The sequence below is a fragment of the Xyrauchen texanus genome, chromosome 33, assembly GCF_025860055.1.
Source record: "Xyrauchen texanus isolate HMW12.3.18 chromosome 33, RBS_HiC_50CHRs, whole genome shotgun sequence".
In the NCBI taxonomy this organism is placed as follows: Eukaryota; Metazoa; Chordata; class Actinopteri; order Cypriniformes; family Catostomidae; genus Xyrauchen; species Xyrauchen texanus.
In genome coordinates, this window is record NC_068308.1 from 2,481,774 (window position 1) to 2,505,805 (window position 24,032).

The window sequence follows — 24,032 nt, forward strand, 5'->3', positions numbered from 1 at the left end:
CACAGCTGCATATTTTTTAACCTGTCATTTAATATTGATTGTCCTCCATGTACACCTATGCTGCAAAGACGCATAATTACCCAAACCACAGTTGAGAAATTTTCTGAGGCAATTGACCCTAGTTCTTTTATTGAGTGTAGTGACGTTGATTCATTTCTTCAGTCTTTTGATAGCCATTGTCTGTCTATTTTAAATAATGCTGCACCTCTGAAAAATAAAAGCACATCCCCTAAGAATCCATGCCCTTGGTTGAATGAAGAAATAATGTCTTTCAGGAGAAAGTGCCGTAAAGTTGAACGTTTGTGGAAATCAACTAGTCTGGAAGTACATAGACTGCATTTGAGAGAGCTTATCACAGTGCTTAATGTTATGATAAAACAGGCCAGGTCAAATCCTAAAGTCCTGTTTGATACCATATCTAAGATTGTCTCTCCTCCTGCTTCCCAAGTGCCTGTGCACTCAAAGTCTGACTGTAATAGGTTTTTACAGGTTTTTGTAAATAAGGTGCGAGATATTAGAGCTACTATAAACCCATCCTTTGAGTCCATATCCTGTGGTTTAGCTGCCTCATACTCATGGGATACTTTTTCACCTGTCAATGGATAGGATATTAAGGGCTTATTAAGCAAAGTTAAACCATCTTCAAGTCCGCTTGATGTATTGCCGACTTCGTTGCTGTTAAAAGTGTTTGATTTAGTTGGTCCGTATGTTGTTAGACTGATTAACCTTTCCCTTTTATCTGGTTCTGTGCCTATCAATTTTAAACAAGCAGTTGTCAGCCCCATATTAAAGAAACCTAATTTGGATTCTTTTGAACCGACTAACTACAGGCCTATATCTAAATTGCCCTTTCTATCTAAAATTCTTGAGAAAGTGGTGGCGGGGCAGCTGACTTCATTTCTAGAAGGAAAAAATGTTTATGATGTATTTCAGTCAGGTTTTCGCAAATTCCATTCTACTGAGACTGCTCTTCTAAAGGTATCAAGTGACATTTTGATGGCTGCTGATTCTGGACAATACACTGTGCTAATTTTACTTGACTTATCTTCGGCATTTGATACATTGGATCATGGAGTGTTGATAAATCGTCTACGTAATGAATTGGGTTTTTCTGGGTCTGTTCTAAAATGGTTCACTTCATACTTGAGTGATAGATCATTTTGTGTGTCCGTAAACAACATCTTGTCTGACATGACCCCGCTTTCATATGGAGTTCCTCAGGGTTCGATTTTAGGTCCAATTTTGTTTTTATTGTATATTAGCCCCCTTAGTGAAATAATTCTTAATTTTCATAATGTGTCCTATCACTTTCATGCTGATGATATTCAGCTGTATTGCTCTTTTAATGAGTCAGAATTAGGTAAATTAACCGATTTATTAGAATGCCTGTCATGCATTAAGACCTGGTTATATAATAATTATTTACAACTAAATACAAAAAAGACTGAAACATTGATCATAGCTCCAGAACAAAAATTACCCCAAATTAAACAACACCTCTGTTCCTTGGACTCGTCCTTCCAGATGAGTCTAAGAAACCTGGGTGTTTTATTCTACCAATCTATGTCTCTGGATGGTCATTCTAGACAGTTGGTCAGAAATTGTTTTTTTCACTTGAGAAATATCTCTAAACTGAGATCTATTTTACCTAAAGCTACCATGGAATTGATCATTCACTCTTTTATCTCTTCACGGCTTGATTATTGTAATTCTCTTTTTACATGTTTTAACAAATCTTCTCTGAACCGTCTTCAATTGGTGCAAAACGCTGCAGCCAGGCTAATTACACGAACTAACAGAACGGCTCACATTACTCCCATCTTATTTAATCTTCACTGGCTTCCAGTAAAATATAGAATTGAGTTTAAAATTTTAGTCTTAACTTTTAGAGCACTACATGGACAGACCCCACAATATATCGCCGACATGCTGACCTCATATTCTTCCGGCCGCACTCTTCATTCTTCAGGTCAAAACCTCCTGATGGTCCCCAAAACACGCCTTAAAACTAGGGGAGAGTGCTCATTTTTTGCAGTAGCTCCTAAACCGTGGAATGCCCTGCCCTCGTCGATGCGCGTGGCCGTTTGCGTTGACTCTTTTAAAAAACAGCTAAAGACAGTACTTTTTAGACAAGCTTTCAGTTGACTGAGCTATGTTGTTTGTATGTTTTATGTTTTATTTTATTTCTGTATGATGTGTCTAAATTGTTATTATTTTGTTAAACTTGCTATGTAAAGCACTTTGTGATTTTATCTGTGATAGGTGCTATATAAATAAATTTTACTTACTTACTTACTTAATAGTTTGTGTGAGGGGTGTGTGGGTCATCCACAATGCTGGTTGCTTTGCGGATGCAGTGTTTTTTGTAAATGTCTTTGATGGAGGGAAGAGAGACCCCCGATGATCTTCTTAGCTGTCCTCACTATCCTCTATCCTCTATCCTGCTGCTGCTCAGGATGCTCTCAATAGTCCTTCTATAGAATGTAGTGATGATGGGGGATGGGAGATGTGCTTTTCTTAGCCTTCGAAGAAAGTAGAGATGCTGCTGGGCTTTCTTGGTAATAGAGCTGGTGTTGAGGGACCAGGTGAGGTTCTCCGTGAGGTGAACACCAAGGAATTTGGTGCTCTTGACGATCTCCACAGAGGAGCCGTCGATGTTCAGTGGAGAGACTCTCCTAAAGTCAACAAACATCTCTTTTGTTTTGTCCACATTCAGAGACAGGTTGTTGGCGCTACACCAGTCCGTTAGCTGCTGCACCTCCTCTCTGTATGCTGACTCGTCGTTCTTGCTGATGAGACCCACCACGGTCCTGTCATCGGCGAACTTGATGATGTGGTTCGTTGCGGTGCAATGCTGCACAGTCGTGAGTCAGCAGAGTGAACAGCAGTGGACTGAGCACACAGCCCTGGGGGGCCCCAGTGCTCAGTGTGGTGGTGGTGGAGATGCTGTTCCCGATCCGGACTGATTGAGGTCTCCCAGGTCTGTGTAGGCCCAGTAAGTTCAGCTTTCCAATCAGGTGCTGAGGAATTATTGTGTTGAATGCTGAGCTGAAGTCTATGAACAGCATTCGAATGTATGAGTCCTTTTTATCTAGGTGGGTGAGGGCCAAATGGAGGGTGGTGTTGATGGCGTCGCCTGTTGAATGGTTGGGACGATATGCAAACTGCAGTGGGTCTAGTGAGGGGGCAGCTGGGTCTTAATGTGCCTCATGACGAGCCTCTCAAAGTACTTCATGATGATGGGTGTGAGTGCAACGGGACAGTAGTCGTTGAGGCAGGACATTGAAGACTTTTTTGGCATGGGGACGATGATTGGAACGACGGCACTGCTCAGAGAGATGTCGTTAAGAACATCTGCCAGCTGGTCTGCACATCCTCTGAGTACTCTGCCAGGAATGTTGTCTGGTCCAGCAGCCTTCCGTGGATTGACTCTATGTAGAGTTTTCCTCACATCAGCCGTGGTAAGACAGAGCACCTGGTCGTTGGGTGGAGGGGTGGTCTTCCTCGCCACCACGTCGTTCTGTGCTTCAAGCCTAGCGTATAAATCATTCAGCGCATCTGGAAGGGAGGCATCTTTGTCACAGGCAACTGATGTTGTCCTGTAGTTGGTGATGGCCTGGATGCCCTGCCACATGCGCCGCGTGTAGTCGCTGTCCTGGAAGTGACTGTGGATTCTCTGGCCGTGTGCGCGCTTTGCCTCTCTGATGGCCCGGGACAGTTTGGCCCTCGCTGTTCTTATGGCAGCCTTGTCGCCTGCTCTGAAGGCGGAGTCTCGGGTCCTCAGCAACGCATGCACCTCTGCTGTCATCCACGGCTTCTGGTTGGAGCGTGTGGTCATGGTCTTGGAGAAGGTGACATTATCAATGCACTTGCTGATGTAGCTGGTCACTGATGCCGTGTATTCCTCCAAGTTGGTTGAGTCGCCATATGTTGCAGTCTCCCTGAACATGCGCCAGTCAGTACACTCTAAACAGTACTGAAGAGCAGAGATGGCTTCTGCTGGCCAGGTTTTCACCTGCTTCTGGAGCGGTTTTGTGTGTCTGACGAGGTGGGAGCGGGGCTCCGCCCGGTACGCGCCTGGGATGTATCAAGCGTGTTCGCCCCTCTCGTTGCAAAGTCCACATACTGATGGAATTTAGATTTGCATGGTTGAAATCTCCGGCGACAATAAACAGTCCATCAGGGTGAGCATTCTGCAGTTCACTAATAGCCCCATACATTTCACCGAGCGCTTTCTTAGCATTAGTGCTGGGGGGAATGTAAACTCCGGTTATAATAACAGTGGTGAATTCCTGTGGTAAATAAAAAGCTCTGCATCTAACAGTCACAAGCTCCACCAGCGATGAGCAGTAACTAGAGACTAGCATAGAGTTATGGCACCATTCTGTGTTGATGTAAACACACAAGCCCCCACCGCAAGTCTTTTTATAAACCGCAAGTTTGTTTTATAGTTTATTTTCTGTTATGTAATTCTGTCTCACAAAATTTGTACAGGACCACTGGACTTGAACAATCCGATGGCAAAGTTGTTGCGGGGACTCTCTTAGGCGTACATGGACTGTTTGAGTTTAGAGGGATGGATGCCGGTTGCGCTGTTGGTGATGTTAGAGCGAAGTCACGGGGTTAATGCGCACGTTTTTCTTTTTTCTGTTTTTTGTTTTGGGGCAGTTCGGGTTTTTTTTGTTGCTCCATTGTTGGAATGTGGTCTTTATACTTTTGTTTTTGAAACACAATCTATTTTTTCTAATATGTCAAATGTGAATGGGTTGGGAGACCCCAGAAAAAGGAAGGAAGGTCATTTATTTTCTTAAACGTAAGAAATATGATATTGTGCTTCTTCAAGAAACGCATCTTTCCCTGCAAGAAACTGAAACATTTGGGAAGATATAGGGTGGACATGTTTTCTTTAGTGCTGGCTCAAGTAAGAGCAGGGGAGACATTACATAGATAAGTAAATATCTACAAATCAAATGTCTCATACAGAAGCTCTTCCCAATCCAGTAAAATTAGCCTAAAATGCCTATTCAAGGCATACCCAAAGTAAATTTAAAGCTGTTCTTGAACAATTTGGAGTACATGCATGATTTTGATCTCTTTTGAAAGGTCACTCTGAAGTGTTTTCCCCAGCAGTCAGAATCACTATGTAATGTAAGTGCTATTGATTTTGAGTAATAGAAGTTTGAACACACTGAAATATACGTTTTTTTTTTTTCTCGCATGAATTTTTTTTTGCATACAGATGTCTGCAGATGACTATAACTGGGAGCTATTATCTGGACACACTATAGGACTACAGCATGAAGCCTTACCTAGTCCAAGTAAAAATTTTCTGACAATACTACAGAAAATGAATATGTTACACATGTTTTTCTAAGGGTATGTCCAGGTGTTTTCCAAAAGTGCCTTTTGAATACTCCAAAAAACCCTTGGTAACCATGGCCACATACCTAGTATAAAAAGGCTACTACTTTATGTAAGATTATATTTGCAGAATAATTGAAACAACATATATCTGGATCTAGGAAAAACCCAGCCATTCAGTTTGGAATGTGTCGACGTCATAAATAACAGGCCTTCACAAGAACCCCACACCAGGCTGTTCTGTGTAAGGTTACAAGGACCATCAGATTTGCACAACTCTAAGACATTTATTCTTAATCTAGGCTTGCTAGATAATGCTGAAAATCACTTGTCACCAGGGATTTTGTAACCAGGGATTTTCATGTTTTATTACCTACATGTATAACATCCATAAAAAATTTTCATGTTTCGTATGTAAGCATTTGTTTGTGTATGATGAGAAATCTGGTGAAAATGAATATCATGTCCCTTGTACCATTCTCAAGATATAAAAGCTCATGATTAAATATGCACTATTTTTAGTCTGAAACAAAGGACCATAACTCAACTGTCGGAAAAGACAGCCCAGTTGACCATGTGACTCTGAAAAGTCACTTCTGATTGGTGCAGGACACCTTTGGGGGATGCAGACAATTTCAGTTCAAATAGTTCCAAACAGGAAGAACTTGCTCTCTTGCTCTCTTCCTCTGCTCTTCGTCTGCTTCTCTCCACTCTTCTTCGGCCTGCACATGCTTCGTCTGGCTGCTCTGCTGAGGGCCAGGTCCTCCCATGTTAGATCCAAGGGAGCTTGGGATTCGATGTCCCGAGAAGGAGTGAAAAGGCCTCGATTCACAGATAACACAATAAACTTTGACGTCATTTGACGATATTTTGAGAAGTCAAAATATCGACGGAAAGAACTTAGCACCAAGAACCAAGCCACACAAAGAACGCAAGGAAACACCACAAAGACAAGCAAGTACATCTCCAATATTGTGCTCAAAGTGCTGGTGTATTAATTAAATAATTTGGGTAATCCGATTGCAAATCGATGTAGACTCAAAGAAGGATAAATGGTTCTTAAGGTATTGTCAACAGACTCCATAAAGTTCATTTTCACTGTGCTGATCAGTTATTTCACATTCTGTCACTTTTCACCAACCTGTCACATGTAAATATGTATGAGATTAGATTTATGTTTAGAATAGCAATACAGTTTCTCTGTGTTCCAGGACAACTTGACTGTGGTATATTTTGATAAATAATCTTGTCCCGGTTTCTACAAGATTTCGCTTTAAGATGTTCCTAAATACATATGACATTATTTTCAATAAGCCATGAGAATAATATCACTCCAATACGTAAATGAAACATAATTCACTTATTAAAGCTAATTCCTTACAGTAGAAATTGTGAGCTGATACAACTACACGTTGTATTATGATTTCCATGGTGGAGAATCTGTTAAGACAAATAATCTAGTTATTTGTTATTTATCTAATTTATAATGGTTGTTGAACTCAACTAATTCCGTTATACCTTTCATTACCTAACAAGGACAGTTTAATTTAGTTCATAGCTCACATATTTCAAGACCCTAAATTCCCTCCTAAATTTAGCATGCTGGCATAATAACTGACCCATCCACATCTCTAAATTATATATCTAAATACCCTACATTTGGAACGCTTTAACGTACAGTCATAATTTTGGGCTCTAATGAAATGTGACACTTAGAGCTATCATATATCATATCCAGATCGACTTGAAGATTAGTTTTGATGACACAGAGTATTACATTTACATTTATTCATTTGGCAGATGCTTTTATCCAAAGAGACTTACAAAAGAGGAAAACATATGCGAATGATCTTAAGGAGACATTTGTACGAAAAGTGCCATACTACAAAGTTTCACTAGCATCAAAATAGCATTCAAAACAGATTTTAGTGCAACAAGTATTATTTATTTTTATTAATTTTCTTTGTGACTGGTTAAGTGCTCTTGGAAAAGATGTGTTTTTAGCCATTTTTTTAAGACAGAGAGTGAGACAGCTTCACAGGTGGAGTTGGGAAAGCATTCCACCAACGTGGTATGATGAAACTGAGAGTCTGGGAAAGTGTTTTGGTGCCTCTTTGTGTTGGTACAACAAGGCAATGTTCCTTAGCCAGCCGTAGGCTTCTGGCAGGAGTGTAGATCTGCATAAATGATTTTAGGTATGCTGGAGCAGACCCAGTGACTGTTTTGTATACCAGCATCAGAGCCTTGAATTTAATGCGTGCATCAACCGGCAGCCAGTGGAGGGAGACAAAGAATGGTGTAACGTGCTCTCTTTGGTTTATTAAAGACCAGACGTGCTGCTGCATTCTGGATCATTTGCAGAGGTCTAATTGTACATGCAGGAAGGCCTGCAATGAGAGAGTTACAGTAGTCCAGTCTAGTTATGACAAGTGACTGAACAAGTAGTTGTGTGGCATGTTCAGAGAGGAAAGGTCTTATTTTCCTGATATTGTAGAGTGTAAATCTACATGATCTTGCAGTCTTTGAGATGTGGTCTGTGAAATTTAGCTTGTTATCGATGGTTACCCCTAGATTTCTGACCGTTTTGGAAGGCGATACTGTAGTTGAACCCAGCTGCATGGTGATGTTGTGTTCAACAGCAGGGTTAGTTGGAAAGACAAGGAGTTCGGTCTTGGCTGGGTTGAGTTGCAGATGGTGTTCCTTCTTCCAGGCCGAGATGTCTGCCAGACAGGCAGCGATTCGAGCCGTCACTGTGGTGTCGTTGGGCTGAAAAGACAAGTAGAGTTGCGTGTCATCAGCGTAGCAGTGGTAAGAGAAACCATGTGACTGAATGATGGGTCCCAGTGATGTTGTGTATATGGAGAAGAGAAGTGGCCCAAGCACTGATCCCTGAGGTACCCCATTAAGTAACTGATGTGGCTTGGATACCTCACCTCTCCAGGCTACATTGAAGGACCTATCTGAGAGATAGGAGGTGAACCAGTCAAGCACAGTTCCTCTGATGCCCAGAGTAGAGAGGGTGGAGAGAAGGGTCTGATGGTTGACTGTGTCAAAGGCTGCAGAAAGGTCCAGCAGAATCAGAACGGATGATCTGGATTCACCTTTCACCTGTCTCAGCAACTCTGTGACAGTCAGCAGGGCTGTCTCGGTGGAGTGTCCACTTTTGAAGCCTGACCGATTGTCATCCAGCAGCTTGTTCTGTGAGAGATAGGCAGAGATCTGATTTAAAACTGCCCTTTCAAGTGTTTTTGCCATGAATGGGATGAGAGAGACTGGTATGTAATCTGTGTGGGGTTAAGTACAGGTTTTTTCAGCAGTGGGGTTACTCGAGCCTGCATAAATGTAGCGGGAAAAGTGCCTGTAAGTAGGTAGGATGGACGGAGAGATGGCCTAGAGAAGGTGTGATGGAATGGGGTCAAGGGAACAGGTGGTGGGGTGGTTGGAGAGGAGGAGTTTAGAGACCTCAGGGTCAGTCAAAGGAGAGAACAGAGAAAGAATGGTTGCATACAGGAGCCAGGTGTTTGACAGGGTGTGGTGCAGTGACTGTATTGCTGATGGTTGTAACCTTATTTGTACAAAAATAAATATAAGCATAAACACATTAGAGTGCTTTTTTCCCTTTTTGAAACTAAACTTTGTGCATATAAAAGAGTCAAAACAAGTAAGCATTTAATCTCTCTCTAATTTAGTCTGTGGATATTTATTGATGAAATAATGTGTTTTGGACTAAATCTTTTACTTGATTGGATCATTTGGACCTTTGCCAATGTAACAAGACCATTTTTGTTGGGATGTTATGGATCGACTACTATGCGGCTTCATAGGTGTGTTGCCTCAAATTTGTTATTGTTTGTTTATAAGTTTGTGGTCTGAAAAAGACGTTGATTGTACCTACTGTTTTGATTGTATCTTTAAATGGTTTACATCAATAGAATCACAAACATCTTAGCTTTCCAAAGATATGTGTCATGTGTACCGATGTACACACAGCAGTTGTGTACATTGCATAGTTTTATACTTAACAACGCGATAGCCCGCCCGAAGGCCGTGGGATTTCCAACAGGTTTAATGATAAATTAGGAAGAGTCATTTTTTTTTAGGAGAAATTCAGTGGCAAAGGTTGTTTTCGGTAAATATTTATACACCTATTGCTGATGATCAGTGCTTTTTATAGATCTTGAAGGGATGTTACAAGCCACTGGCACCCATCATGATATAATATTGGGAGGAAACTTTTATCTTTTGATGGACTCAGTCCTTGATCATTGTGAAGCAAAAGTGTGTAAGCCCCCTAAAGCAACAGTGACACTTCACAGGATGTGTACAAATCTTGGCCTTACAGATATTTGAAGACTTCTGAACCCATACGGTAGGGACTATAAATGTTTTTCATCAGTCCATAAGATTTATTCTAGAAGCCCTTCATTTCATCCGTTGTGGATTGCTCAATTGGAAACATCTTAGTCTCAGATCACGCCCTGGTGAGTTTAGAGGTGGTGCCTTATACGGGGAAAAATAAATCATTTAGTTGGCGCTTTAATGCAAATTTATGCAAAATCCTAAATTCCAACAAATGTAAAAGGCTGAAATCAATGTTTATACAGAGACCAAAAAGTGGATGTTGCTTGCGAGCCACTTAAGGTGGCTATTAGGGGCCGGATCATACAATACGCCTCATTCATCAAAAAATCCAAAACACATGAACTCGTGGAGTTAGAAGGGAATATTAAAAATGCTGAGGCAATGCTGAAGTGCCAAATGTCCTCTGATGACATCAGAAAATTTATATGAATGAAATACAGATATAATACTATTTTGTCACGGAAGGTGGAGTTTTGGCTGTTCAGGGCAAGACAGTCATACTTTGAGTCAGGTGACAAAGCAGGGAAGCTTTTGGCTAGATATATAAAGCAGAGAGAATCTTTTTCTACCATTCCCTCAGTGAAAATATTTCTACCATTCCCTCATTGATATTAATAATGCTTTTGAAGTATTTTCTCTTGTTCTCTATAGTTCCAAGTCTTCGTCTACTGATGAAGATATTAGGAACTTTGTGGAACCATTAGATCTACCTAAACTGACGACTGAGCAAAACAATTATCTAGATTCTGGAATATACTTGGAGGAGCTTGATATGGTAATTAAGGTCTTAACTAAAGGCAAGGCTCCGGGGCCAGATGGCTTTGCCACTGAATTATTTTGATCTTATTCTACAGAACTGGCTCCACTTTTGTTAGAAGTTTATATGGAATAATTGAAGAATGGAAAGCTTCCGCCAACCATGACACGATACCGGATCAGTCTGATTCTTAAAAATTATAAAGATCCAAGCGAGTGATCGTCAAATTTCCCTGATTCAGATAGACGTAAAAAGTTTGGCAAACCGATTAAGTAATTATGACATCTTACACATATAGATCAGGTGGGGTTTATTCAGGGCTGCAGCTCTTCTGATAACATTAGGCGTTTCATCAATATCATCAGAATCAGAATTAGAATCAGCTTTATTGCCAAGTATGCTTACACATACAAGGAATTTGTCTAGGTGACAGGAGCTTCCAGTCTACAACAATACAAACAATACCAAGACATAGGTAATTAAAAACAGAAAAGAACACAAAATAAATAATTATACATATACGTACATACACTCACCTTCATACATACCCACATACACACAAGTAGTGCAAATCTAATACAATCTGTTATATAAAGAACAAAAAACTGTGGTCAGTGGTGAATGATCATAATCCAGTGACGTGCACAGACCTTAGCGGGGGGTGGTCTTTGCTGTAGTAAAGATACCTCTGCTTAAATCTCGGTGCTCTTAAAGGCACCTCTGCTTAAAAGGGCACCTTTACATTTGTGAAGGGCACCTTTACATTTGTGAACAAAAGGGGCAGCCCCTGTTCTATGCCCATCAGTGTCTCACTGTATATGTTGTGTTTTCTTTAATTGCTTTATGTTTTTTCTGAGAAAATGCTGAATTTGTCTTAGTCCCTGCACTTCTTTTTAACTCTCTTAATGTATAATATTGACATTTCTTATTTCACTCCAACTGAGAGTATTTTTGATTGGAAAAGTTTACTTCTAAAGATTTTTGAAGTTTCACAGTGGTGCAAAATGGTGCCAGAACAATCTTCAAAGAATTGTTAAATAACCAGAAAAACACTTTGTAGATTTAAACTTTACAGGGGTTTTTTTATGCCAAAAAAAGCATGTAAAGTTTAAAACTACAAAGTGTATTGCTGGTTATTTAGCAATTCTCACAAGATTGTTCTGTTTTCTCTCATACGCACAAACACTCACACATATTGTTACAATTCAGAGAGTTTCAGCTCTTAAAAGTTAACATTTAAAAAAGAACAGGAACAAAAGTATTCACACACACACACACACACACACACACACACACACACACACACACACACACACACACCATTAGCTTAATATATGGGATGAATATAGTATCAAAATGATTCACAAATGTGTTAAGACTTATCCATCAGTTTGATAAATGTCATACATACATCTTACTATCCTCACACTAATGCCATTCAGCTTGTGTCTGTGAAATTCAGAATTAAATGAATGTGCAGCGATTTGTACAAAAAAAGACATATATGTGATTAAAAATGTTCCCTTTTGTATTAAGGTAACACAATTTGTGAGTCTAATCAAAGGAAGACATTCCAAATTAAAGAAAAAATGGCCTTGACACTTGCGCATTCACTGACATGTTTTTGTGTCTATTCTGTTTTATTTATTTTAATTTTGAAACTTTTGGTTCACTGTTTACAATGGCCGACCCACACACAAACAACTAACAATGAATAAGTACTAAAATTATCCATAAATGTGGGCACATGTACCCATCAATTTGGAAAAACTTCACAAATCTGTATTATAAGCCTTATACAAATGTCATTTTACTTGTGTCTGTGTAATTTATTATTAAATTAATATGCAACTATTTGTAAAAAAAAAATAGAGGTTTATAAACTAGGTTCAGGAGGAGCAAGGTAATTTAATCCGACCAATCACCTCGCCAGAGTAAGCGTACATAAACAGATGCTCACCTCTACATGGTGTAGAGTCTTCCGGCATCTACGACTGCTGATAGGTTTTCTTATCTAAACTTTCCACCAGGATTGATTCATCGCATAAGCCTGCCTCCATGAACGGGCGTTGCTCCGGCTTCATGCCACTCAAGTTCTATTACAGCTTAATTTGAACGCGAGGGAAACAAAAGATTAACTATTTAATTCAATCATCATTCCAATGCTCCCAGTGTTTCAATCTGGTTCTCGTGCACAGGTGATTACTGTTAGCCTCATTACCTCGCTGTGCAGCTCATTTAGGTCGCAATCCATTCAGCAGTTCTGTTTGGCCTCTTCTAATATGAATATCATGATTGTTCTCCCACCAAAGTGCCCTTTGGAGAGCAATTTATTCCTCAGGGGCAATCATACAACAGCGAAGCAATTGCTGCTACAAACTTCCACTCATCTCTACACTATAACATGACTTTATAGTCATGGGAGCCATCCTCACATCAGGACAAACGCTTCACGCAGGTAACATCTATCTGTTATTTTATTTTACATAATTTTTACGACACTGTAAGATTCAGCATGGCACCTTGCTTTATACTCCAATATTTCAGTTTTTTGTAGAATTGATTACAAGTCATCAATATAAACAAGTAGTTTTATTCACCACACTACTGTAAACGGTGCTCTTATTGTATATATTAAATCCAACTCTCAGGCGTGGACTCCTACAATTTCATATGTCCTCATCAAAACGAGACAAGTCACCCCCTGCCAATAATATAGAGTTATGAAATTACTCGCATTACGTTGGAAAACAATGTTCAAAGCTCCAAACCATATGCTTAAGTTAATAAACATTAGACTATGGTATTCATCTAGGAACTTAGTTTCAGGTGCCTACTTATTTAATGACAAACCAACTTTAAATGACATTGTTCATATGTTGATAACGCAACCATGAACGAAGCCATCAAATGAGCACAACACCACATTCCACAGGTCAGAGAGATCCCCCACTGTGCCATTAGAGAGTCATAAAAATGAATACATGGCACCTAAATTGATAAAGGAGACCGTCTCTCCCATGCCTGCTTAATCTCAAACTATCTGTAATACCAAATGGCCAAGTAACACTTTGTGACCTTAATGCATAAATCCTGTCACCATATCAGGAAATGGAAACTCGTGACGACAGTCCCAAAGCCTGAAATCAACATAGATCTAACACAGAGACATTTTTTCCTCCCCCGGGACACCTCCTTTCCTATCTGCACATTCCAAAGACATTCTCTCTTAGCTCAGCAGAGACTGCATGGACCCACAATGTATACAAAATCTAGCCTTGCTAGATTATCCTGAAAATGACTTTATGACCTGTGTTCACTTTTATAACTGACAAATTAATGATTATAGCCTGATGTACCTTTTAAAATATGTGTAGTGATTTGTAATCACTTATAACTGACAAATCGCTGATTATATTTTTTATCTTGTATGATTCATCTCATTCTACTAAGAATGGTAGCAATTCAAGGCATAACTTGATGATATACACCAACAATCAGGTTTTTCATAACGTGTAATGTATTATCCATGTTGTAAAACCAATGAATTAACCAGTATGATTTGTTACCAGGGATTTACATGTTTTGCTATTACACATGTAATATTAATGAAAGCATGTCACATTTAGGATGTAAATGATTGCTTGTTTACAAAGAGAATGTTGATGATAACTAATGTCATCTCTCTTGCACGGTTTTCAAGATATAAAAGTTCATGATTTAACATTCACTATTTTAAGCGGGAAGAATGTAAGGATTCTCCACATACAAAGGAGTGACCATGCGACTTTGAAAAGCCACTTCTGATTGGCTCAGGACTCCTTAGGGGTGTGGCTAATTTCAGTTCAAATGTTTCCAAAACAGGAAAAACTCCCTTTTAGAACCCTCTTTTGCAGCGATCTCTTGGAACCCTCGCTTGGTCTCCTCTCTTCAGCTCTCTTGCTGCTTCCTAATCCTCCATGCAATGTAGAGTCCAAGGAATACTCAGGAAACAAAAGTCCAGAGGAAGCCTCTCACTCTCTGCTCTACGGTTCACACACCCAACGGAAGTCGCGAGTCCTCCTTGCAGAAGGCCTCACTTCAAAGCCCACTTTATCAGCCATCCAGACAATAACTATCTGAGATCATAACAGAGTCCAAGACATCGACGGAATGAACTTTCAACAAAGAGCCAAAGAACCAAGTAACACAAGAAACGCAACACAAGGAAACAAAAGTACATCTCCAGACTTTTGCTCAAAGTGCTGGTGTATTAGTTAAATACTTTGGGTATTTGTTAAATACTTTGGTTAATCTGATTTAATCAATTTAGACTCAAAGAACGATAAATTAATCCTACATATCCTACGTCAAATGCCATGCTCAACCCATTCATACTGCAGAGTGAGTTATTGCTTATTTGCATCATAAACATTTCACACGAAACCATGGGCCCTTCCTGTTAAACGCCGCATGAGTCAGCACTCAAGGATTCATCCCATTCATCCTACCATTGAATGCTGTGCAGGGCCATGCCTGCAGATCCAGCCACTCGCAGCTTCTAGCGAGCTCAGTAAAATTCAGCATAAACATTTTCACAGGAATCGTATGCTCTCCAATTGAACGCTGTGCAGTCCTGAGGATTCAGTCCATTCATGTCACAAATCCCCATGCAAGCACGTATCCTGACATTGTCTCACATATGTTCCAGACACCTTCGTTTTTCAACGCAACCTATTCTCTCTTTCAACATCCATCCCTCTTCTCCTTCCTATCCATGGCCCACTAGCGTGAATTCCCACATGAGGCTGCCTCTGCTGGAGAACTCCGCTCCAGACCCATTCCCCCTTCACTTTATTCCCCTCCCTTCTACCATTTTAATCTCTTCTACTAGCGACATTTGTCCAGAGTAAAACAGACCAGACCAAAAGAGGCATCCAATGTTCATTTTCAACCTGCCCACTCCCATCCAGCCCTTTCAATCACTAGCACTTTACTTCCACTACAGAGGTTCACAATCCAAAAACCCTCTTGATCCACTCTACGTAGATGACCAAAACCAAGCAGTTTTCCAATTCTGGTTCCAAAATCACCTCAAATCTGTTCTGACTAAATCTGACATCTCAGAAAAACTATAATCAAGCCATTCCTTCCGCATTAGCGCCGTAACCAATGCAGTCCGAAAAAGCCGGCCCGAGCATCACATTTGATTAATAGGCCATTGGTTATCTGTTGCTTACCTTAGCTACATCTGTACCAACCGTCCTCACATCAAAATGCTCATCAAACCCTCATAAGCTAACCACAACACATTCACGATCAGGGTTAGGTTGACGCATGCCTTATCTTTGTCAAACCAACAGACCGCCCCCCGTGTAGGTGCTGCAGGGGCCTCTCCAGCCAGCCCGGGAGCCCCCCTGTCTCATATTGCTGGATGGGCCTGCCTTAAACACTCAAGGAGGGGCTCTCCCTTCCAAAGTGCAGCAGGGGGTTCTCCCGTTTCAAATGCATGCAAGCTAACTCATGTTTATTTGTATCATGGGCTCCCTCTTTGAAGCACAGTGGGTACTCCCTGGTTTCAGATGCAGTGAGGGACCCCACATTGCATTGGAGGGAGGGCCAGGTCGCCCCCATTCGGAGCGCAGGGGTGACCCTCGTGGTAGGGCGTTACAGACCCCATCCAACACAATTATGCCAAGGGTTCTCCCCTTTCGATCCACAGTAAGTGATTCATTGTCTGAACACAGCATGAGGAATTCACTTTCATTTGAGGGCCATTCCAGTTCGGCCGCGGCTGGGCTTACCTGCTCCAGTGGCTCCAGTCTTCTCCTAACGAGCTTGCCGCATGAGCCCACCCATCGAACTACCTGGAGGGAGACTTAAGGTTAATCTGGGCAGTTAGGATTCATGCCTCGGTCCCGGGCAACCCTGCACTACCACGGGGGTGTAACGATCCCTCCAGCACATTTACCTCTGGCCAATAATACCACTGTCCCTTCAGTGCTTCAACCTGAATTCACTCTCCAATCTCCTCCTATCCTACACTATCTTATTGACATCATGATAGCTACTTTTGTGGACGATATAATGTCTCAGAAATAGTTGCGATAAATTATATTATTGTCATTTTAAGACCATTTTATGCCACTGCTATAATGATAAAATAATAGCATAATAATGGAAGTACACCCTTTCAAAGAGCAATGAACTTTTAATTCTTAAGAAAATTCAGACATTGGAATCGGAATGTCAATAAAAAGTTTTTTTTTGGGAAGTCTTAGTTGAGTTTCGTTGAGTCTTCTGGTATCACTCCACACCTCCCTTTCTCCTCCAATCTATTTATTAATAACTAATCTAAGTCCTGAGGGTATTCGGGCTTAGGTCAAGCCTCGAGCCTCAATCCCTTTGCCCAGGACAGCAAGCCCCACACGTTTACACTATACTCTATTCTGGATTACATTAACTTGCGAACTACTGAATCACAGTTTGTGTATGCATCCAAATAAAGATTTTCCAAATTAAACACAAAATGGCCTTGTGAAGTATTGAACGTGCATTTGTGGATCAAGTCACATGCGTGCATTCATTGGCAGGTTTTTGTCTTTTTAATGTGTCTGTGTAATTTATTATTAAATGAATGTGCGGCTGTGATAGACTTTTGTTCTGTTCCTTCTGCTCTCCTTATCTGAAGCTCAAGGATTTCTCAAGCTCGTCTTTTAGTACAAACTGGTATAATCTGGTATTCCGATTGCGGCGAGCGCTGCTTAGACTGGCACACATATAGAGATGTCTGTTATTGCCGCATTATGATTTTCCTTGACGCATAAATAAATTTTCTGGTATAAATATGTTTGACTGTCAATAAACCTTTGAAGATGCATTGATATAAATTTTGTTTCACAGTCTCTTCCCTTGCAAGCATATTCCTGAGCGAGAGGACAATGGAGAGTGCTGGGGGTGAAAACTACGAACTGCATAGATTATAGGATAAATAATCTAACAGCAGCTACAAAATAGAGACATATTTGTGAATATGAATGTTCCCTTTTGTACAAATAAATAGTTTGTGGATGCAACCAAATGAAGATGTCCAAAAGTAAACACAAAATGCTCTTGTGAATTATCGAATGTGCATTTGTGGATCAAGTGGGTGCATTCATTGACGTCTTTTTGTATGATTTCGGATTCATTCATTTACATTTAGAGAATTCCTTCCCTCTGGTTTTGCCTTGCATAGTCCACACACACAAGTATCTAAACATCCACATGTATGTTTGTGTAATAAAAGCAGCTACCACAAGACATCAGTCTTGTTTTACAGATGTACCATCAGACAGGGCGTGGTTTATCTACAAGGTCACTCGGGATGTGCAGTTTACAAGCGCCACTTCAAACAATCAACATCTGAGATCGGCTTAAAGAATCAAATGTTTGTCTAAATTTTTCACATATATAACCAAGTATAATGTCCTGTCACATTGTAAAAGACCAATTTTAGAGTGTAAACCTGGTGACAATACGTTTGTGACATCAGTAGCATTCTAGCTAATAGGATTACAACACCTGGCTAACTGGGCCTTTGTTCCAGGTCAGCGTTAGAGTTGGTACGTACTTCTGCCGGGGGACGGAGGAGCCCGGCCGCCTGGAAGCGGAGGAACAGCTGCTGACCGCGAGGGGAGAAGGGGCTCCTAACCGATTGCCTGGAGCAGTCCCCTACCAGCCTCTGAAACGCAGGGGGCTCGCTGCTGACTGCCTGGAGCGAGAGAACCACTGCAAGGGGCGGGGGAGACATCTTCTGTTCCCCGCCAGGGGCTAGAGGACTGCCTCCGGTCTACCCGTGGAGGAAAGGCTGTCGTCCGTTAGAGGGTGGAGGAGTGGCCGAGGACCAAGCTATGGCGTATCGGAGAACTGGCGAGTAAGTGTTTTTTTTTTCATCTCTCACCTCTCTCCCACTGCCACTCCGCGTTGGCCTTTTCCCTCTCTTTTAAATTTTACAGTGTTTTTTGGGGGGGTACTATACTTTAATTCTTTTCCCCCTGTCTAAGGGGTGTACGTCATGCCGGGGGCTCCCGTAACACACGTATTACAGCAGAACACGAGACAGAACTAAACTACAATGTAAAACAATCCTTTTTGCTTATCTATTCAATTTAGGTGCAGGTTGCCTACAAATAGCTAATGTCTGGATTCAACATTCTTTATACAGTATGTCAGTGCGCGATCACTACCTTTGACTGAAATGGCACGTATCATTTACAGCATCTAAAATATGCCTTAAAATACAGTGTCATGTGTCAGTCGACCATACGTGCCACACATTTCAGTGCTACATGCCTCTAACAACCGGAAATGCCACAAAATTCTGTGAAATGTGCCATTAAAAAATTGAAATGCCACTGGATGTGCCACAACGTCCAGCACAGAGGCACCAAAATGTAATATCCCATCCACTAAATGTTAATACCCCTTTCCATTTTAGGTACACACACAAACAATAGAATAGATTATCACATTTGGAACTTTACTTAAGTTTACCCTTCCTAATTTCTACTGCATGGTGTAGTGTCAGTTGTCTAGGACTGGTACCTGTAGTCAGGGCAAGAACAATCTTGATAGATTCAAATAATAAGTACATAAAAGAACTAGAAAATTCCTGTATAAAATATAATAGAAAGAAACAAGATTGTTGCCATGAAGCCTTGTTATGTCTTACCAGTTGCACAAAAGCCCTGCAGCTGTGTCCATATTTTTGAGATGCAGAGACCACAATTTCTCCAATATTTGGTCCTCCTGTCACTCAGCCATATACCTCCTGAGTGAATACAAGGTTAATATAACATTTGTATTTCTAATGAATAACACTGAACTTGTCTGCCATCACAACACAAAAGTGATAAAGAATGCAAATAAAATACATTTTATAGCCTTATTGGAATTTTTTTTTCATTAAATACATTTACATAACATCATTTTTTTTTCTTACAACAGCAGATTTTGTACAAACCTTAATATAAATGTATTTATGGTATGTCTGTTGTCTTGATTTATTTTGTGTAAAGGCACTTCTAGCTGTGCTGCTGTTCTTCTGCATTAATGCTTTTTATTTCTCTCAATAAAAAAAATCAAAACAATGCAGTAAGGTTTGGAGAATCTTATTGTGTTATATGAGCCCAAGAAACAGTGCAAGATGTGTGGGCAATATGACCAAAACACTATATCAAGATAAAGGTATAATGAAATATTTTTATTTCATGACATTTTTTTCATGAAAAAAAAAAAGGTTAAATAACCATGCAATAGGTGTGGGTGATATAAGCAACAGAGGATATGGTAATATTATTTAAATGTGTGGTCAATATAGATATCTATGATATGGAATATAGTTACACATTTTGATGGAAGTGATTCAAAAACTTGTATAATATAAGTTTACTTCAGCATCGACGTTGAGTCTACCTTGTTCATCATGGAGAGAAAAGGTCGTAAGAGCTATTAATGTGTAAAAGTTATTGATGTTTCCACACGTTGAGGGGATTTCACATGATTTCATATTGTGTCAGTGTCAGCAGCCATATCTCAATACATATACATGGTGAGCAACCTCTCACCATGAATTAGCTAAATAAAAGCTCGATTTAAATGGATATGTGTTTTTGCTTAAATATTACAGTTGCTGGGCACATACAAAAAAGAGTAGGATACTCTTTTTTGTATGTGCGGGATACTCAGAATAAATTGATGAAGTTAGACTTTTCACCAATGCCTGTATCAGTGAACAGTGAAAGACATCTGCAACATGGCCAAAATATCGGGTATACTTTAATAATTTTTTATTAATTTGCAACCATGGTGATATCTATCATAAACATAAAAATCCCTGTTTTGACGTGAAGGATAAACTCAATGAAAAAGCGAAATTATCCTCTGGTTTCACAGTTGCGCAGAAATTTCGTTTATGTGTACATTTTTTCCAACCTTGATTTTTTTTGTTATTTTACATTTTACAGGTTTTGCAATTATGACCTGTACAAATGTTTAAGAAAGTGTTAAAGTCCCTGTAAAGGCAATAAAAAAAATCTAAACGCATTATAAATGTTAAAAATGTATTGCTAAAACACATGACAAAGACTGAACTGTGAGGTTCCGCTGTCGCCATATCTGTTTCCGGTTTACTTGCGCGTCGCCCAAAATGTCTTTTTACTCGATGTCTCCAGAATCTTCCGAAAATACGCGTCAGCGATGTTCATCGCATTGTTGATGCCTGGTCCCCTGCTCCGACAAGCAAGAGGGACAAGGGCTTTAAACTCTACATATCGAGTTATCTGCACAACTACAAGGGTAAGTATTTTAATCTAATGTGGTGTGCCGGCAGATAGCGGCTAATCTAGTTCGCCACGTGTTCATTTTTAATGTAACGTTAGTATAGAAGCTTGTTTTTTCTTAGTTTTAAAGCAGACTGTTTGTTAATTTTTGTGATAATTGTGATAACAATTATATTAACTTGGTCTCCTCTCAGTTTCTAATAAAGATCAGGACACCGGTGAAGTCACTGTCAGGGCATTCAGGTCCATGAGAAAATCAGAATCAGAATCAACTTTATTGCCAAGTATGCTTACACATACAAGGAATTTGTCTAGGTGACAGGAGCTACCAGTCAACAACAATACAAACAATACCAAAAAACAGCAGCAAGACATAGGTAATTAAAAACAAAAAAGAACACAAAATAAATAATTATACATATACGTACATACACTCACCTTCATACATACCCACATACACACACGTAGTGCAAATCTAATACAATCTGTATATAAAGAACAAAAAACAGTATATTATGTACAGAGCAATGTAAGTAAAAGCAGATAAACCTCACAGTTTGAGTGTATGGTGAAGCTAGAATTAATAAGACCGCAGTTATAGGCTTGTTACTTTAATAGCCCGATGTTCCTGGGGACTCGGCTAAGGTTATTCATGTTTAATGTAACTCAAATCAAATTAAAACAGTTATTGTAGGCAGGTAAGTTTCCCTAGCTGGTCCCCTCTGTGTAAAATGCGTTCTTATTCAAGTTTTCAACGCAGTCATTCGTTTAAGATGCAATCTTGTGTTATAAGTATTAGGCTATCATGATTATACAGTGAGCAAGCTATATAAATAAGTATTTAATATAATAAAAGTGTAGAGCAACAACCGAGGGTGTAAGGTAAAGGCTGAATATTGTAGATTTATTACAATATGTTGCATGTTTGAATTAAAATACCTGTGGATATGCAACTTCCCACTAATGAAAGTTTTATTCAAAAGGAGCACACCCTCTACACCCTCTGCCTGACTGGAGATTTGCCTGATCTATCCGTCCTTCAGGTGAGTAGGGATATAACAATAGCACATTTCACTGTACAGTATGATATATCAACCAAAATCTGTATACCAATATTTCATTATTTTCTTTTTCCTCCCCTTTTACAAACAAATATTCTGCTTCAAAGAAAAAAAATGAAATTGATGTTAACATAAGGGTTCTTCATTATGAACTTGTATGCCATGCATAACATACTGTGGATAGAAATTACAGGGAAAGTTACTGGTATGATAATTGTGGTTATATTACATTACTATTATATTTAGTGTATTGCTAATCAATATATTGTTACTTCCCAGATGACAGCGGCTCGCTTCAAGAGCAGGTGAAGCAAGTTGGGACAATGTTGAAGACATTTGCTCGCACTGGGCAATCAGGTACAACTTGCAAACAACACCTGTGGTTGTTGGTTTAATTCCCACTGGGGCCACCTGTACATGTAGTAGACCTAGATATAAATGTCATAGTTTAGTAGTTGAAGGACCAGGACTGACTACTTTATTCTTTTATTCTGGGAACCCCTGTAGGTGCAGATCAAACCCTAATGCTGCGACGTCTTGGAATTTGGCGATGTTGTGCGTAGCATGGACGACAAAATGCTATGCTGCAACGTTTCAGTGCCAATGTGTCTGTTGGAGAGTTATCCCTGCCAGGGGATCTGTTACTCCCCCCTAGACACCCAGGAAGATTTGCCGTTGCTTGACAACAGTTTGAGGCAGGATAAAGAGCTCCAGCAACGATTTGTAAGTGTGCCGATTTCATTTATAACGGTATAGGGTAATCTAAAAAGTACAATTAAGATCGTACACTGCATATTCTACAGTCTGAATCCACAGCCTGTCACATTTTAAATTTATGAGAAGCTTCAGAGAAATGTAATTTGTAACATGTTTTTTTTTGTATTTTCAGCTTCGGTTTTTGGCAATCAAATGTAGGAGGGACCTAAAGACAACCGTGTGGCGAATGCTTCAGAGTATCTTCTCTAATCACCTTTCCATCAATACAACCTGGACTGGTGTAGGGGATAAAGCATGTTTTAGAGACATGTTCCTGAAGACCATTGTTCAAGTAAGTTGGATATTCTTTTTATATTTAAGTAGATGTGTATGACCTTATGCCATTCAAATGGAATGACAGATCTTTATTTTCTACAGGAGCCATCCGGAAGAACCCGGCAACACAGGATGCCACTGATGAGGCGATCCAGGTTAACGTTACCTGAAAGGAGCATCTGAACATGAAGGTGGAAAAAGGCGCCGCACAGCTGAGAGGGACCCACAGCCGACCCCTTAAACCTAGGCTGACTACTGACACCCCAGCATCACTGACAACTGGAACCCTTTCTTTATCCTGCAGTCAGTAACATCAAGACCCCTAAAAAAGCCTGCTAAAAGTGTCAGACTACACTCACCCAATCCACACTGTTCACTGTGGAAATTGCTCTTTTTTTTTTTTTTTTTTTTTCTCGTGACCCTGCTTTGAGGGCAGCTCCCTGGATGAATATGGGATGGTTTGTCCATTTATACAGGCGCATGAGGAATCACTGAAGATATGCTAATTTGCACTGCCTCATTCTGGAGGTCGGGAAAAACCGGTGATTCTTAGCCCACTACGCCACACAGTCCCCAACCTCTCCAGACATTCTGATTGGCTGTGTTCTCTACAGCCAGATTTTCTGCTGTTAATTATATTTATTCCCACTTGTTGTCATGTGTAAGTTGAATGTCAAAATGTATATTATACCTGTTATCCTGCACATTCCTTGATACCAAAGATTTCAATTATTTCATATACAATTTGCTGCTTATTTCATTGTTACAGTGCTTAACTATTCTATTTTTAAATATAGCTTGTAAATCCTAGATTATACATCTAATACTTGATATTTGCACATTGTCTGGTATCAAATATTGTACTTACTGTGACTTTAGTATTGGCTTATTTCATTCCATCAGTGCTTAACAATTCTATTATAGTTTGTAAATCCTATTTCATACCTCTGATACTTGATATTGCACATTAACTAGTACCAAATATTCTACTTCATTCCGTCACGATGCTTAACTGTTATTCTATTGTTACATATAGCTTGTAAATCCTTGTGCCACAGGTCAGCATTGCAGTTATAATGGTATATTCTACTCCAGAGCTTTACTCTAAATTATTACCACTTATCCTATTCTTAGAAATGACTTGTAAATATGATGTTA

At 39.9% G+C, this 24,032-nt stretch overlaps 1 long non-coding RNA gene across 1 annotated transcript; it reads left to right on the forward strand.

The window, feature by feature from the left end:
• The first annotated feature begins 21,793 nt into the window (after positions 1-21,793).
• Positions 21,794-22,551, forward strand: LOC127626770 (uncharacterized). Its single transcript, XR_007968492.1, has 3 exons — positions 21,794-21,824; positions 22,122-22,199; positions 22,350-22,551. It is a non-coding gene; the product is annotated as an uncharacterized LOC127626770 (long non-coding RNA).
• Positions 22,552-24,032: the final 1,481 nt, after the last annotated feature.